An 18,299-nucleotide genomic window follows, 5' to 3' on the forward strand; every position below is an offset into this window, starting at 1 on the left:
TGCCTCAACAACTGCATTATGGGCACTGAACATTGCCCAAAACCAAGCAATATATTTTGAAAATCCCTTCTCTAACCATCGGCTATGTTTATCCAACACTGGCCCAAATCTACTCATCATTCTCATGGCAAAACCTCCTGACCAACAGTGCTATGTCTTGTACTCCTCTCCCTGGCTTCATGGGCTTCAACCCTCACCATGGACCTTGTGAGTCAGCTTATCAGCATAGACCTTCTTTAGGATTTTCTTCTGTGTCATGAACTCTCTCTCAAAACTAAAATATTTTAGTGCTTTTCAAAGTGCAGGAGGATTACCTGACTCCTGGTTAAAAATGCAGACCTCAGAACCTGAGCCCAGACTTATCAAACCAGATCTTTGGATGCACAACACAGAATTTGAATTTTAGTAAGTCTCCCCAAATGAATCTTAGGTTTATGAAAGTATAGGGAAAAGAAAAAAACCCAATTGATCTTAAAACCAAGAAACTTGAATTCAATCCTTAGGATTAGATGTTAACAGCAATTTCTAGCGATTGTACTTTACTGTTATACAGATGTTGTTCTGTGATATTAAGTATCATAATTAGAACTATGTACACTATACAAAAAATAATTACAGTGATGCTCTTATTGTTGTAGAGAGAAAGTAAACAAAAAGCAGGCTGAACGTGGAAATTACCAGATAATAGGGTCAGATGAAAAGAAATCCAATCAAATGTTTCCCAAGACTCTCCTTCAGAGAGCAAGAGAAAGAGAACTACTGTAAAATCCTATCTCCTAAAAAGTCTGATACAGAGTACTAGTGTCTAAGACAAATGTATAGTGGGTCATCTAACAAGATTCAGAAAACCTCTATTCAAATAGACATCAGTATGAAAAGAAGGTCTCGGATACACCAAATAAATAAAACTCTACACACAAGTTGGAGAGTTCAAACCCATTGTTCAAAACCCCTGGATTTAGTTATTATTTCTTTAGTATTTTATTATAAAATTTTTCAAATATACAAAAGAGTTGAAAGAAGAGTATAATAAACACCAAAGTACTCTTCATCTAGATTCAACACTTGTTAACATCTTGCCATATTTGCTTTATCGCTAAATAAATGTACATTTTTTGTATGTGTTCAAACTCATTTGAAATTATATTATAAGTATTCCAACATTTGAGCTCCATATAGCCTAGGATGTAAGAATAAGGTAATTCTGTAATATTATCTATACACATTCCATATTTAAATTTTATAAATTATACACAAAATTCATTTTATAGTTTTTTTCCTCCTAATTCCCAGAAAAGATCCAATCAAAGGTCATGTGTATATCAGACTCCTAAACTCCTTTAGTTTTTTAGAACCTAGAACCTAGAACATTCCTCTACTTATCCAGTCATTGACTTTCTCAAAGTCCAGGATGGTTGTCTTTTTTTTTTTTTTTTTAAAGACACATTTATTCAGCGTCATGATCAGACTATTACATTTAGCAATCAACAGCATGGGTGCAAAAAAAAAAAAATCTACATTAAAACCCTTTGTTGGAATGCTTTACACTTTCCACAGAACAGAAACTAAAATAACCTGTTATACAATTAGTCACAAATACAGTCCTCGAGTTTTTTGCCCATACACATGAGTATTGTCTAAAACATGTCTTCTTTGTAGCAGCTAGGCCCTGCCACCACTGTGCTTGGCTGAGTTCACAAATCTGTGGTAACCTGTAGCTTCCCTGTCACGTCTCTGGCTCTCCTCTCCTGCTAAGCTTTGTTTCCCGTCAGTAATTAAAACCTGCCACTGCCATAGCTGCTGCTGCTGGAACCGCCATAGCCACCTTGGTTTCGTGGTTTGGCAAAGTATTGGCCTCCACCACCATAGGGGACAGAGCTTCTGCCTCCAAAATTTCCTCCTTTCATGGGTCCAAAATTTGAGGATTGATTGTTGTAATTGCCAAAATCATTATAGCTTCCGCCACCTCCAAGGTTGCTTCCGTCATTACCAAATCCGTTCTAGCCATCCCCACTGCCACCGTATCCACCACCACCTCGACTGCCACCGAAGCCACCTCGACCACTGAAGTTCCCTCCACGACCAAAGTTGTCATTCCCACCAAAACCACCTCCACGACCAGCACCAAAGTTTCCAGAACCACTTCGGCCTCTTTGGCTGGAGGAAGCACTGGCCATCTCTTGCTTCGATAGGGCTTTCCTTACTTCACAGTTGTGGCCCTTCACAGTGTGGTATTTTTGAAAGACAATCTTGTCTACAGAGTCGTGGTCGTCAAAGGTCACAAAAGCGAAACCTCTCTTTTTGCCACTGCCTCGGTCAGTCATGATCTCAATCACTTCAATTTTCCCATACTGTTCAAAATAATCTCTTAGATGATGTTCTTCGGTGTCTTCTTTAATGCCACCGACAAAAATCTTTTTCACAGTTAAGTGGGCACCGGGTCTTTGAGAATCTTCTGGGGAGACAGCCCTCTTTGGTTCCACGACTCTCCCTTCCACCTTGTGCGGCCCGGCGTTCGTGGCCGCGTCCACCTCCTCCACGGGGGCCTACGTGACCAACCCAAAGCCTCTGGAGCGCTTGGTGTTGGGGTCCCTCATTACCACACAGTCCGGAAGCGTCCCCCATTGCTCAAAATGGCTCCTCAGACTCTCATCGGTCGTTTCGAAGCTCAAACCTCCGATGAAGAGCTTCCGCAGCTGCTCGGGCTCTTTGGGAGACTCTGACTTAGACATGGCGGCCGCGGGAGGGGAGACTTTAACGGTGCTTACTCGGCGGCGTCCAGGGGCAGAAAGGAATATCTAACGACCGTATCTCCAGGATGATTGTCTTGTAGACTGTTCCACATTCTGAATTTGCCAGTTTCCTCATGGTGTCATCTAGTATATTTCTGTCTCCTTTATTTTCTCTGTGAACTCTAAGTTATATCTAGATATGTGATACTTCTGGAGTAAGCATTTTGGCAAAAATACTACACAGGTGACACAGGTACCTCAGAAGATACATGTCAGTTTGCCCACCATTGGTGATGCTAACTGATCTTTCAGTAAAGGTGGTAACTACTTGATCTCTCAGTCTTAGCACTGCATCTTCTTTGAAATCCATATGGAGGGATCCCTGGGTGGCGCAGCAGTTTGGGGCCTGCCTTTGGCCCAGGGCGCGATCTTGGATATCCGGGATTGAATCCCACGTCAGGCTCCCGGTGCATGGAGCCTGCTTCTCCCTCTGCCTGTGTCTCTGCCTCTCTCTCTCTCACTGTGTGCCTATCGTAAATAAATAAAAAGTTAAAAAAAATTAAAAAAAAAAAAAAGAAATCCATATGGATTTGAAGGGGTGATACTTTGCATTGGATGAACACTGCTCCCCCAAAATCTTTCACATAACAATCTCAGCATCTATTTGATAATTCTTGCCAGAATCAGTTTTTATATTTGTATTTGCAAAATGTTTTTTTTTTTCACATTCTATGTTTTTTTTGGCATTGATTAGGTGATGTTCTTTTATCAAGAAGAGCTTTCATTTTTTTTCTCTTTCTTTTTTTTTGGAATATCATTCTGAATTCCTTAATTTCTGTTCATTTGGTGTATGTTTTAGTCATTATGGCTGTGTAAAATATTATATCAATGGAAAACATATACATATAATGGAATAGTTTTATATATATATTTATATATTATTTTATTATTTTCCATTTTATATGGAATATATATATATATAATGGAATGCAATTTGGTCTTAAAAAAGGAAGGAAATCCTGACATTGGCTACAACATGGATGTAGCTTGAAGATATTAATCTAAGTGAAATTAGCCAATTACAAAAGAAAAAATGCTGTATGATTTCACTTATAGAAGGTACTTCAAATAGTGATATTCATGAGACAGAAAGTAAAATGGTGGTTGCCAGGGATAATGAGAAATAGAGAGTTATTATTTAATGAGTACAGAGTTTTAGTTTGGGAAATTGAGAGAGTTCTAGAAATAGATTGTAGTAATGACTGCATAACAATGTAAATATACTTAATGCCAATAAATCGTATACTTAAAAATAGTTAAGCTGGTAAATTTTATGTCATGTATATTTTACCACAATTTTTAAAAGGTCATAAAAGTAAATACATAAAATTATCTCAGAATGTAGTGGCATAAAATAACCATTTATTGTTCTCACTAGTTATATGGGTCAGGGCTTTGAGCAGAGCACAGCAGGAATGGTTCATCTTTGCTCATCTCAGCTGGAAGATGGAAAGACAGGAACTGAGATGATCTGAAGGGTCACTATGCACATGTCTGACTGTTGCTTCTAGCCTCAGTTCCTCTCCACACAGTCCTCTCTGAATATTACTGTGTTGGTTTCTTCACTGTCTGGGGTCAAGGGCAATTTTTAGGAGAGGAAGGGAGAGAGGCAGGCTTTAAGCTTTACCTTCTCTATGACCTCTCTTCAGAAGTCACTCATTTTTCCCCAGGTCCAAGTAGCCACAAAAACTGATCTGGATTCAAGAGAAAGAGATGTAGACCATTCATCTCAGTGGGAAGACTTTCAGTTAAATTGTATAAAGAACATAGAACACGTGGGAGCGCACTTGTATCCACACTCACAAACACACATACATGCACACGTAATACACACACGGTCTTCATGGAAAATATTATTTATCAGCCATAAGATACTATCAATTATATTCATCTTTTTTCATGTTTAAATTGTTCCCTGCTGCATGAGTCCTTTCAAACTGGTGCCCACATCTTTTTGACACTACTTGATGAGTGTTTGTGTCCTACCTTACTTTCTGGCTCAACATGATACTTCAGACTCATTTTATTCTCTTCCTGCCCTACCTAACCTAGGCTCAGCATTTCACAAAGGAGACCTAGTTACTCCTCTGTGGGGAATCTACATAGACTCATTGACACTGGGGTGTCATTGCTTCTGGGCCTGTTCAGTGAACTGAACTAAGAAATATTTTTTTTAAAAAATGGCTGGGGTGCTGGTTGGCTCAGTCAGTTAAGCTTCTGCTCTCAAATCAGTTCATGATCCCAGGGTACTAGGATCCAACCCCACTTCAAGCTCTCTGCTCAGTGGGGATCCTGCTTCTCCCTCTCCCTCTGCCCCCCCTTTTGCTCTCTCTCTCAAAGAAATAAATAAAATCTTAAAACAACAATGGGAAGTTCATATTGCTATTTCCAAATAAAATTTTATTGGAAGGCAGCTATGCTCACCACTATACCACCAACGCTCCAAATAAAATTTAATTGTATGAAGTTTATCTTACTTTGTCTATTTAATTTTTCTAAATCTTACATGAAAATCATGGTTCCTAAAAATGTTAACATTTTTATTCATTTGCTTTATCCTATAATACTCATTAAAAATTTCAAACACCAATATTACAACACCAAAATTAATAATAAAAATACCAAATGAGCTTTAGGGTACCTAGATGCTAAAGTTGGTTTAGCACTGGACTCTTGGCTTCAGCTCAGGTCCTGATCTCAAGGCAGTGAGATTGAGCACTGAGTCAGGCTCCAGCACTTGGCACAGAGTCTGCTTAAGCCTCTCTCTCTCTCTCTGCTCCTCCCCGCAGCACATGCATGCATGCTCCCTCTCTCTCTCTCTCTCTAAAATAAATAAATAAGGTACACTTGGGTGGCACAGTGGTTGAGCATCTGCCTTTGGCTCAGAGCATGATCCTGGGGTCCTGGGATCGAGTCTTGCATCAAGTTCCCTACAGGGAGCCTGCTTCTTCCTCTGCCTATGTCTCTGCCTCTATCTCTGTGCCTCTCATGAATAAGTAAATAAAATCTTTAAAAATAAATAAATAAACTTTTAAAAAATGTTTATAGTTCTCATCGCCTGTAGAATATATCTTACTAAATATGTTCAGACAACTACATAAAGGATTACTTTAATAATTTTCTCTACATCTATTTTATCAATTTGATATATATTTGGATTTATTTGTTTCTATTTGTGTTCAATATTAGGGTCTATCTTTTTCTTTGATTTAACTTTTTGGAGATGTCATGTATGTATGGACAAATAATATATACACACACATTGATGCATATACACTCACATATACATAGTTCAAAAGTCAAAATAATCTTAAAAAGTATTCTTAGAGTTGTCTCCCTTGCAACCCTATCCCTTTACTCTACTGCTTGGAACACTCTACAGCTATTTTCTTTTTTTTCTTTTCTTATTTTCCTTATGATCTTTCTCTTTCTTATGCAATTATGAGCCTACACAATTTTCTACACATTTTCTTGACTTGGAAGAATGCAATAAGATGGCAGTATAACAAAATGGAGGAATCCTGGCCGAGATTCAGATCATGGAGAAGCCTCATTCTGGTCAGCATTGGGCTTTGTATGAACTTGCCTTCAACTTGTGTTGTGCTCTGCTATGAGATTTCAGAGTTTGTTACTACTAATAGCCCGTCTTATCTTGATCCCCCTTTCAATTCCTACTGCCACTAAAGTTACAAGATAGAAGTATCCCTGACACGGAATTTAGCAGATACGACATCCCCTACTCAAACCCTCTCACTGACATGCTTAAATCCCTCATTGTTTTGTTCCTGGACCACTGACCTAGTTTCCTAAACAAGCCCTGATTCCTGTTCTTTTACATATTGATAACCTAGACACTAACTTTATTTCTCAAATGTAAGTATCGTGAAAATCTTTCTTCATCTCCAATGTAATTTTCATACTATTACTACTCCCTAGTCATATAAAAGCTCTCCTCTTCTACTATCTATCCCTCCAAATTCTTGCCATTCATACATCTCCCTGGTGCTCTCATTTATTTATTAAACATATCAGTCCTTGGTCCACCACCTTCCTTTCCACACACAGTGATGCTGTCAATCCTAGACAACTTCGCTGTTTGTGGATGACCCATGCAAAATCTAACCTCTTTATTCCTTGACCTCCATGTCCTAACAACTTTAATTTTCTCTCTATTACCCATTTCCTTATAATGAAGCACTAAATATAATGAGCAAAAGTTAGAAATATTATATTAATGAACACAAGTATTTACTGGAGTCTTCTTATAGAACCAATGAAATGCATATTGTTTATACTCCTGCTCAGTGAATGTAACAAATTCTTTATGTGGATTTGAACACTTGGCAGGCAAACTTTTTTTGTTGATCATTATAATGGTCCATTAGCATCTAGGGAGAACTGATCCTGGGAACATGATTTAGTCAGAGCAAATTGGCATACTTAAAAGTTTTGACTAATGGTGGGTGTATACAAGCTTGGAGACTGATGCTTCCACAATGCTAAATCTCTTTGCATGAAATAAGGAGAGAGTTTGAAAAGGAAGAGGAAGAATCTGGAAACGAAGAGTCAGGGGCCTAATGGCTTGAGAACTGAAGCAGGAGAAAGGCAAAGTAGACATAGTATCCATGGTGCGGAAACAAAGAACCTTGGGGAGGAAGCATGTCTACTCAAAATGCCCCCATGTGAAATCGTTATGCAGTGAAAACTTCTATCTCCCCAACAGTCATCATTAATTTTTTTCATCTTTTAATAATGTTATCATAAAAAAGGAGTTTTGTTTTGGAAGAGTCCAATTAACATACCTAGGTGAGAGCTGACATATGGGTTAATATCTATTAATAGAAAAAAAAAAGATGTTAATTAGGGAACACTGAAGGAGCATGACATGATCAGCCTACCCTGGGGCACATACCTGTCTAGGTGACCCTGCTGCCTGACCTATGGCACCCTGGAGCCACTTTGATAGGAAACAACTTCCAAACACAGCAGACATCTTTTGCTTTTTACTTTTATTAGCTCTTGGCAACATGTGATACCAGTAGCTCACGCCCACCTTCTTGAAACAGTCTCTTCTCTGGGCTTCCTAAATTTCCTTTATGAGTCCCAGTTCTTTGCAAGAAAAAAGAATTTCTGGGATCCCTGGGTGGCGCAGCGGTTTGGCGCCTGCCTTTGGCCCAGGGCGCGATCCTGGAGACCCAGGATCGAGTCCCACATCGGGCTCCCCGTGCATGGAGCCTGCTTCTCCCTCTGCCTGTGTCTCTGCCTCTCTCTCTCTCTCTCTCTCTCTCTGTGACTATCATAAATAAATAAAAATCAAAAAACTAAAAAAATAAAAAAAAGAATTTCTAGGTATTTTGAAAAGAAAAAAAAATTTTAATCCAGAGAATCAGTTGTTTAACAAAAATCACTGACTGGACTATAAGAGCAGAAGTCAGTGTCTTTCACTGGGATACAGAATTTGATAGTACATCAGCAAAGCAGCAATGTTAGAGACCAGGAAGTTGCAGCTGCCACACTAGTGACCTCAATTGCCTCTTAGAACGAACAAAGCTGGTAACTACACTGGAATGCTGAGTTAAGCCACTGTAACCACCACCGACACTCATGGATTCACAGACTGTTTACCAGTATTGCCAGCAGGAGAAAAATAGCCTCTATTCCCTGAAGCTGTCCATGTGCTACATTGATGCATCTAGATACTCTTACTTACAAAGGCCTCTGGGAAAATTTTGGACTGTTTTTGCTTTTACCTTTCTCACTTCTCAAACTGGAAAGAACATGAAGTGAAGGTAAAGAGTGTCTGTACACTGTCTTCACCCAACTCCTGTTTGTAGATTTTCTCCTGCCTCTATGACTATACTGGTCCCCGTAGCATTGGTTCCTCACTAGGCCCATATCTCATAATCACTTATTCACTGGGAGGATCTTAATCCCTTCTTGCTTTCAACTTTCATCTGTTAAGGAGTCTCAAATCAGTGTTGCCAACCCAGATCCCTCCCAGCTGCCAACAAAAAGCATTAGAACAAGTGATGCTGGGTTAGTAAATTATCTCATTCAGTTAAAAGAACACTATTTTCAGCTCTGCAAATCACTAAGGTCTCTCTTTCCCACTTTTTCACATTCTACTGCATCTAACCTGACCTGTCTCACCAACTTCATCCATCTCTTACCTGACATCCTTGAGTGTCAGCTTAGCTATCCCTTAGATGGCAAACCTGAATAGGCAATGCTTTTATATCCTCCCAGCAATCCTGGGAACTTGATTCTTATGGAAAGCAGAAACAGAGCTGTATTGTTCACAATGCCTGGGCCACAAGACCCATGTCTTCCAAAGAATGGCAAACTTCAAAATCTGTTAATGGCTCAACACTTCTTACAAGTTAAATCCCATAGTCCAGGTCCTCCACAGGAGAGCAGCAGCTCAACCTGCAGCCTAATTTTTCTGCTCTGCAGCTTCCCTCTGCTGCAAAGAACTTGCACTTTTCTCTGGTGACTGAGCATTTGTCAGAGCTTTCCACATTTGTGTCATTGTTGATACAGATCCTCAACAGGGCTGGGATTTCCCAGCCTCTCCTTTCAGGCTACTGAGAGCCTTCTCAGTCTCAAGTCCTGCTCCAAACAGACCTTCTCCAGTAAGTTTCTCCTCACCTATCAGTAGGATTGTGTCCTCTCATGTTTGAATCTCTCTGTACTTTGCCTTACCTCCCCTAAAGACTCACTATGTCCTTCACTTGAATTAAAAGGCAACCATGAGCATGTGATGTCTGACAAATCCCTGTGCTTCATAGAGTAGTCAAAAGAGCTGCTTATGAAGACTAAGGCTTGTCCTCTTGAAATACCCCAAAAGGCAAGAAAAATCTCTTCCAAGTATCAAAGAACAAAAGATGCAGAGTAAAGACACAAAAATCCTTATAGCCTCCTTACAATTAGATTAATTCATGAGATACCATGGAAGACACATTCTTCTATACCTACCAATGTGGAGAGAAGCCTCTGGTTTCACTTCTGAAATCAGTTTCACCATTTTACAGTTAAACTAACTTCAATAGCATGCCAAGAAAATCACTGCACACAAGACATTTATTGAAAGAAAACTGTACTAATAGTTCAAGAAACAAGAAAAGAAAAATGCTGTTCTGGTTGTATTTGTTAGAAGGAGAGCAGTTGAAATTAGTAAAAAGTCAAAATCCAGATTAATTAAATGCAAAAATATGGACCAGAAATTTATACTGTAAACTCACCATAGCACACTGTTGGGGGGATTGGCTGTCATTTCTTCTTCATAGCCTTCAGACCAGGGAAGGATATGATTATCTCCACTTTATAGGTAAAGAAACTGAGACTCACAAAGGCTCATAACTTGTCTAATATTACAGTCAGTAAGTGGAAGAGTCTGGATTCCAACCCAGGTCTCTTATTCTCTATCATTCTGCTGTACTTTAAAAATAGACCTGCAATTAGTACAGATTTAAAAGGATGGGGAAATTCCTTGGAGGAGTTACTTTAATGAGTAGGTGAGTGTGATTGTAATTAGTATATCAACAATCTCTAAGTAAATTAGTGCTTCCATATACAGAGAGGAGGTAAAAAATGACTTGAGTTAGGTGGGGCTCTGTGCTCAGCCTTTCTATAAGGAGCATCTGAGCATCCTATAATTCCACACCTCACTAGCAGACTCATCATTCCACCATTGTGAAGGTGAAAATTAATTATATTTGACTGCATATATTTCATCAAACCAGAAGAGTAAAAATCATTAATCACCACCCTTTTTTTCTATACTATCAATTTAATTAACTTGAAGCTGGTTTCCCAATGAAGGGCAATGCTTTGTTACGTTAGATTCCCAGTCTCCACTGAGCCTCATGAATATGGAGCCTCTCCTGACATGTCTTTTTATACTAATGGGTGCTCGGATTGCATCCTACATAGGAAGAATTCACTGGAGACACCACAGATCACATGAATTGGAACCTTGCTCTGCACTGCAGAAATGTTAGTTATCAATGTGCCCGGGTAGCTCAGTCAGTTAAGCCTCCAGCTCTTGATTTCAGCTCAGGTCATGATCTCAGGGTTGTGAGATCAAGCCTTAAGTCAGGCTCTGCACTTGGTATGGAGCCTGGTTAAGTAAGATCCTCTCTCTCTCACTCTGCCCCCTGAAAAAGAAAAGAAAAAGAAAGGGGTTATACTTGCATATGGTTAGTCTCCATAAATGCTATTATTATTATTATTATTATTATTAGCAATTTTATAGAGGTCGTTCAAGAGATGTTTTGAATTTGGAAATTGTTCTGAACTGAATGCTTCTGTTCTCCCGAAATTCATATGTTGAAATCCTATCCCCCAATGCAATGGCAATTTTTAGAGATGGAGCCTGTAGGAAGAAATTAGGTCATGAAGATGAACCCCTCATGATGGTATGAGTGGCCTTGTAAGAGACAGAAGAGAGCTTACTCTCTCACTACTCTCTGCCATGTGAAGTTAACAAAAAGAAGAGAGCTGTCTGCTAAACAGAGAGGACCCTCACCAGACACCAGATCTACCAGCACCTTGATCCTGGACTTCACAGCCTCTGAAACTATGAAAAATACATGTTCACTGTTTAAGCTACTTAGTCTATGGTATATTTGTTACAACTCCCTAAACTGACTAAGACAAGGATTAAGAATAGTAAGGTAGGAAGGGAGAGGAGAGAAGTAGAAGACATCTGGAAAACATTTTTTTAGAAATGTTTTAAATTTTGAAAAGATTTCAAATTCATGCTGAAAACTCTGTTCTGTAGAACTCGAATGCCTCACTCTGCTGGGTCTCCTAAAAGAATCTTTTTTTTCCAGGACATTATCAGGGCAATTCAGGTTTCCCTGGGGCATGCCAAGGAACATCTCTTTACAATGAGGTCAGCCCAGCAGCCACTGGAGAAATCTTGAAAACAGGCTCTTGACCTCTAACGCATCCTTAAGACCACCAGCACCATCCCTGGATCATTAGCAGGCTTCACGCTGGCACCAAAGCTGTGTAATCTGAGTTCAATAACATTAAGAAAAAAACCAACATCCTGGGGATGATACCAGTGATTAGGGCACTGTAATTGCTATAATTAAAAGCAAATCAAACACTGCAGCAAAAGTAGGTCAGTCATCCGCTTGGTGCAATCTTGATGAGAGTGGAAAGCAAAATTAAAAAAAAATTGCAGGGTAAACAAGTTTCTATAATGCTTGAGCAAGAAATTGGTTGAGATCCTGCATGGATGTGTCTCAGCACAGTGCTGGATATTAAAAGGTTAACCTCATCAGTGCAGTGATAGCTCAAACAATATGCCAGAACTGTGCCATCTCAGAGAATACAGGGTGTTTTATTCCACTTCATGTTCCATGATGTTTTTGTTTAAGTAGCAAACATATTGATCCAAAAAAAAAAATCTCACTTTTCCTTGTGTGGGGACAATTCTCTTTAAATCCAGAGCAAGGAGATATGGTTTTTCTATAATTGTTTTATCTGCTGAAGTCTTATATCCCTGGAAGCCTTATATTTCTCTTATTTCCTCTGCAGTACTATGTACATTATAGATGGGCATTGAAATATTGACTGCACACATGCAAGCCTTATACACAACAAATAAATCATGGAATCTGAAGCTGGGACCACCAGCAGGAACTGGAGAAATGCGATCTTATTTAAGAGCACACTTCTGTGATTTCTTCTTTAGGTGGACAATTTTGTGCAAGGGTTACATGCTAAGTGAACTTGGTGAGTTCTTATTTCCTGAAGTCTTTATTTCCTTTTCTATAAAATGTATACAATAGCAAAAAATGAAACAATATATACTAAATAATAAAATAATATTTTGTTGGTATTCAATAAATGGAAACTATTTCAGGAATTTACTCATATTTCCTCAAGATGCTACATTTTTCAAGTTCTAATTTTTTCTATCTGTGCAAGCCCAGCTAAGCATCAGTTTCAGAAGAAGGAAAAGCCCACCCTGTCAAGACAAGAAAAATAAAACCAGCCTCTCTACCAGTACCTTTGTCTCAGGTATTGAGGAAAAGAAAACCAGAGTCCAGTTGTTGCCATGCCAGCCAGTAACATTCATGCCTCTCAAATGCACCCACGCACTTCCCAGAGGCTCAAACATAATCATGGCTGGTTTTAAATTCTTCAGTCCTTCTGCCTGCCTATTTTGTGAAGATGCTTTTGTTGCAAAGTGAGTTCCTCCTGGAAGAATAAGTTACATTTTAGTGAATGTCAAATGCCCCCCTTTTCCTATGTAGTAGACTTTTTGCTTTGCTTCTCTACCTATCCTAGTAATTTACAAAAAGAAAATCTTTGTTCTTTGGTTGGTGAAAGGGGGGAGGATGGGCATGAGGGACAGATTCTCAAAGTTTCCTGGAACCCATTTGGTGATAAACTGGAAAAAGCAAACAGAAAACCAAAAGCATGTTAACATATCCACAAGGAGATAATTTTAAGAAGATAATTACTAGATGGGGATCTTTGGTGCTTCACTGACCCCCATCCACAAAGTTATGTTTGCATATGTCAAGTCTTGGGATGTGCTAAATTTAGGAGTCCCAAGAAGAGGGATCTGTTTTTCCCAGTCAGACATTCGGTGTCACAATGTCATCTGGGTGGACAGTCTGTGGACAAGTCCTTGCAAGGGATTAAAGGTCACCCTTGCTCCTCAATAGATGATGTGTTTAAGACTGTTTCTTGGCTTTTCTCTTGGATGTAATAATTTTAATTATCAAAGACATTCCTTTTATAGATAAGACTGTCAGATTTTCAGGTTTGACTCAAAGACTTGCCTACTAACATCAAGCAATAATTTGATGAAGGAATTTCTAGCATTCATGTCTATTTAGACAATGTATTTCACCATGGGGAAAATTCTTCAAGGCCAATTCTGTATTCTCACCTCTTATTTCCAGACTGTCATGGTGGACCAAGGACCCAAGGAAAGGTGCAAGTTCAGACAAAGCCCCAACCCAAGCCTGATCCTTGGGGAGCTCTGGTGTGTCACTTACATTTCAGACCTGTCCCCACACCAGGCCAGAGAGCTGGGCTGGCATGTTTCCTGCACTAGTTGGTGGTTGGCTAAGACTGCTCTGGGAAGAGGTCAATTCTCAAACATCCCCAGCTCTCTGCACTGAGGGTGAATGGGCTCCAGTAACCCTCTGGCCTTTTCTTTTTTTCTTTTCTTTTCTTTTCTTTTCTTTTCTTTTCTTTTCTTTTCTTTTCTTTTCTTTTCTTTTCTTTCTTTTCTTTTCTTTTTTTTTTTTTTTCTGAGAAGCTGCAGGTGTTAGCTATAGAAGGAAAGGAACAAAGAAGCTGGGAGGTGCAATGCAACTATGGTTTCCAGATTGAGCAAGTACCATTACATGGCAAATTCTTGATGGGATTTATATATATTAAAAAATATTTGCTCTTGATCCAAGAGTCAAATTGAACTGCCTCTTGTGTTACAGCTGGCAGACCTAACAAAGAGTCAAAGGGGTCTGAGACATCTGGTTGTATTCTAATAGTGTGTGCTCAACGCCACACTGTTCACCCAAAATTCTGCTATCAGATTTACTGGTCATTCACATTCTGCTTTCACTCATTACACATCCTCCTGGACCACAGTCTTTACAATATGTGATCTTTCTCTTGCTCAAAAATGAGTGATGAAAAACTGATGAACATTCCTTATTAAGGCAGTATGTTTCTTTATGAACAATTCTGGTGACTAGAAAATTTCCTTGCCACTTTCCATAGTTCCAACTAGGAAAGGCTAGGCTAATCCACTGCCCCATTATAGTCTTCATAGGTATTTGTGGCTGTTATGTTTTGTTCTGCTTCAGGCTGCAAACCTGGATTCCATCCAACATTGTTATACTACTTTGCTTCTAGAAGGTTCCAGGCTGTGTCCTAGATGTGAGCATCCCCAACGTTCATGGGCATGGGGACCTTTCTTATTTTGATCTTTGATGTATCTCAGAGTAGTAAGTAAGTGTGAAAAAAATAATTTCTGTAGGTTGAAAGCAGAGCTCCCTTTATTAATGTCCCTTTTGGTGACCATTGTTCTTACTTAAATTTTATATTGAATTACATTGAAATGAATAAAGAAAGGGTAACATTATCAGGGTTTTTTTTTTTTTTTTGAGATAAGTGGAGTTTTGTTACAAAAATGTTTCCATGGCTTCCTATGATTGTCCTTGATAGCTTTCTCTTTTGTATGCTTTACTCATAAATGTAACCTGACTTTTCCATAGGACCACCAAAGTTTCTCCTAAATCTTCCATTTTTTTTTATTCCTGAGAGACAGAGAGAGAGAGAGAGAGAGAGAGAGAGAGAGGCAGAGACACAGGCAGAGGGAGAATCAGGTTCCATTCAGGGAACCTGATGTAGGACTCGATCCCGGGACTCCAGGATCATGCTCTGGGCTGAAGGCAGGCACTAAACCACTGAGCCACCCAGGGTTCCCCTAATCTTCCATTTAAAGATGAATTTTCCCAGTTCTAAATGGCACTCCTTTGAAGCTACTATTTAGGGACATTGTACCAGAATTAAATAGGCAAGCAGTTATTTGTTCTAATTGTTTTGACATAAGACACTGAACCTGGTCAATGTACACTAAAGTGACTACAAAGCACCCAGATGAAAAAAGAAAAATATCATCCAACAGTTGGCATTTTTAATTTAACTTTTCATTTTGAAATAAAAAAAATAGAATCATAAATACAAAGAATAAACTGGTGGTTGCCAGAAGGGAGCGGTGTCGGGGATGGGGGAAATAGATAAAGGGGACTAAGAGGTACAAACTTCCAGTTATAAAAATTATAAGTTAGAGACATGATAAGTACCACATGGGGAATATAGTCAATAATATTGTAGGAACTTTAGGGTGACAGATAACAACCATATTTATCACGGTGAGCACTGGGTAATGTACAGAATTGTCAAATCACTAAGTTGTACACCTGAAACTATTATAACATTGTGTATCAATTATACATCAATTAATTAATTAACCAATTATTTGCAATGCAAAGCAACACAGAGAGGTCCTTAGTATTCTTCACCCTGTTTTTCTCAATGGTTGCATTTTACATAACAAGAGTATAGTATCAAAACTCAGGATCAGGATACCACTGGCTGTGGGAGATCTTTCCCCACTAGAGAGTTGACACTACCATGAGGCTGTGGTTTTCCTGTGGTGTGTGTCTGGAGTTTTTTCTAAAATTATCTGTCTTCCTAGACTGTCCCTTTCCTGGCCTTTTAAGTAGAGGTAAGCAAGCTTTTCTTGGAGCTTCTGTTGTCTGTGCTCATTGACATTTCTGGGTTATTGACTTCTCCAGAATACAGTCCAGCATATATGAGGCAAAAAGAAGCTCAAAGGTATGACATTTCATAGTCTTGAGGTTCCCAGCAGGTTGCCTTTTACTCTCCACTTTTCTGAGTTTTATGCTTATTTTATATATAATGACCAGGGGTGGGATTTTAGCTGTTCTTGTGGGATGCATAGGTAAAAGTGTGTCATTGTTTCAGAAAGACCAGAAGTCTTTCAGACTTTCCTTTTCTATGTTTAGATGCTTGATTTCTCCAAAAAGGTAAATCATTTCTTTTTTTTACGTGAACACCATCAAATTAAGTACAGTGCCAAACAACAAAAAACCACTTTAAAAAAACAAGGTATTAGCTATTGTACCAAACAATAACCTTACTGTTTTAAATAATGAAAAAGTGGCAATGAGGCCATCCTTGGTGAAACACAAGGTCCACAGTATACATCTTGACATGTCATCCCTCCTCCAGCTCCCCTGACATTTATATTTAATCTGAATATAATAAACATCAAGGATATTCTTCTCAATAGGACTGGGAGCTTAAGTATAGGAATTGCCATTGGAAGGTTCTAGCCGGGCTCACTTATGTTGTCATGGTGATAGCAGAAAGAAGGTGGGTACTGCTTACAAATGTCTCAAATCTTTTATAAAACCAATTTGTGGGCATGGCTTATCATTTGTCCTCTGTCTTTTACCACCTTCAGTTCCTGCACAGCTATCCTCACTAAGTAAGGCCAAAACAATGTTTCACGTTAACTTATTTTAGAAAGAGTTTCTACCAAGTAGTGGTGATTCCTGTATGTCCTTTTGAAATGAATATCCCTTCAATCTACAGAGCAATTAAAATAAGCAATTTTTCAATGTAATGACTGATTCAGATGAGAATCACTGAATACCCAAGCCATTAGAGAAATGGCAGTTGAAAAACGAGATATTTGAAGGTGCCAAACAGTCTCCACAGAGAGTCCTTGCTGATTGCGAAAGGACAATGTATCTTTATGACAGAGAATCTGCTAGTCACCACCTGGGACAACAGGTGTTATTTGCTTCCTAATGAATGTGAAGCACACAGCATCACCTATGAAGTACTCTTGACAAAAGTTTACCCTGAATCTAAAGTAATCACCTAGCTTTAACTATCAGTTCACAGAAAACATGAGAATATCCCACAAGAGGGCACCTGGGTGGCTCAGTCAGTTAAGCATCTCCCTTCAGCTCAGGTCATGACCCAGGTTTCTGGGGTCAAGTCACACATCAGGCTCCCTGCTCAGTGGGGAGTCTGCTTCTAACCTCTCCCTCTGCCCCTCCCTCTGTTTGATCTCTCTCATGTTCACTTTCTCTCTCTCAAAATAAATAAAATCTTTTTTAAAAAATCCCACAAGAAAAAATAATCTACAAATGCAGAATATTGGACACAGAAATGGTACTTTCAGACTTTTCAAAGCTAAAAATCATGGAGGAAAAGCATGGGCTATTTTAAAAAGACTAGAGATTCATTAAAATGCAGTGTAATAATAAAAAAATAATAAAAAATAAAAAATAATGCAATGTAATGAGTAAACTTTGAATAGATGCTTAACAAGAAAACACATACTGGAAGACATCTTGGACACACTAAGTCAAACTCAAGATGGTCCAAAAATTAGGTAATATTTGAGAATTAGTGTTAATTCTTTAGTTATGATTATGACATTGCAGTTAAGCAGGAGACTATCTTTATCCTTAGGAGATGTGTACTGATATATTTAGAATTGAAGAAGTGTCATATTTTACATTCAAATGTAAATAATGTTATTTATTTACAAAATATGTAAACAATATTAACTATTGCTAAACTACTGGGAGCACGATTTCAGCAAACTATGACCCATGAGCTAATTCTGGTCAAGTATCTATTTTTGTCCAGATCTAAGAATGGATTTTACCTTTTTCAATGACTGAAATAAATAGAAAGAAGAATAATATTTTCTGGCATGTGAACATTATATGAATTCAAATTTCAATGATCATAACAAAATGTTATTAAAAAGCAGCCACACTTGCTCATTTACATATTTATGGGTGATTTTGTACTGTAATAATAGAGCTGGGTGGTTGAGATAGAGACTGTATGGATCACAAAGCCTGAAATTTTTTACAAACACATTAAAAGTAAAGAAATTGAATTCAGAGGACATAGGTT

At 38.6% G+C, this 18,299-nt stretch overlaps 1 long non-coding RNA gene and 1 pseudogene across 4 annotated transcripts in view; one reads left to right on the plus strand and one right to left on the minus strand.

Moving 5' to 3' along the window:
• Positions 1 to 18,299, plus strand: part of LOC144295861 (uncharacterized) — a 135,500-nt gene that overhangs the window by 6,281 nt on the left and 110,920 nt on the right. The window contains exons 1-2 of one of the 4 annotated variants that reach the window (XR_013362974.1): positions 6,236 to 6,350; positions 12,342 to 12,539. The exons of 2 other annotated variants lie outside the window; for them this stretch is intronic. This is a non-coding gene — a long non-coding RNA (uncharacterized LOC144295861). Of the gene's footprint in view, positions 1 to 6,235; positions 6,351 to 12,341; positions 12,540 to 18,299 lie in introns of those variants that run through there. One more of the 4 variants, XR_013362975.1, reaches the window with a different exon arrangement.
• Positions 1,416 to 3,206, minus strand: LOC144290461 (heterogeneous nuclear ribonucleoprotein A1-like 3 pseudogene; annotated as a pseudogene).

The sequence above is a fragment of the Canis aureus genome, chromosome 2 (genome assembly GCF_053574225.1).
Source record: "Canis aureus isolate CA01 chromosome 2, VMU_Caureus_v.1.0, whole genome shotgun sequence".
NCBI lineage: Eukaryota > Metazoa > Chordata > Mammalia > Carnivora > Canidae > Canis > Canis aureus.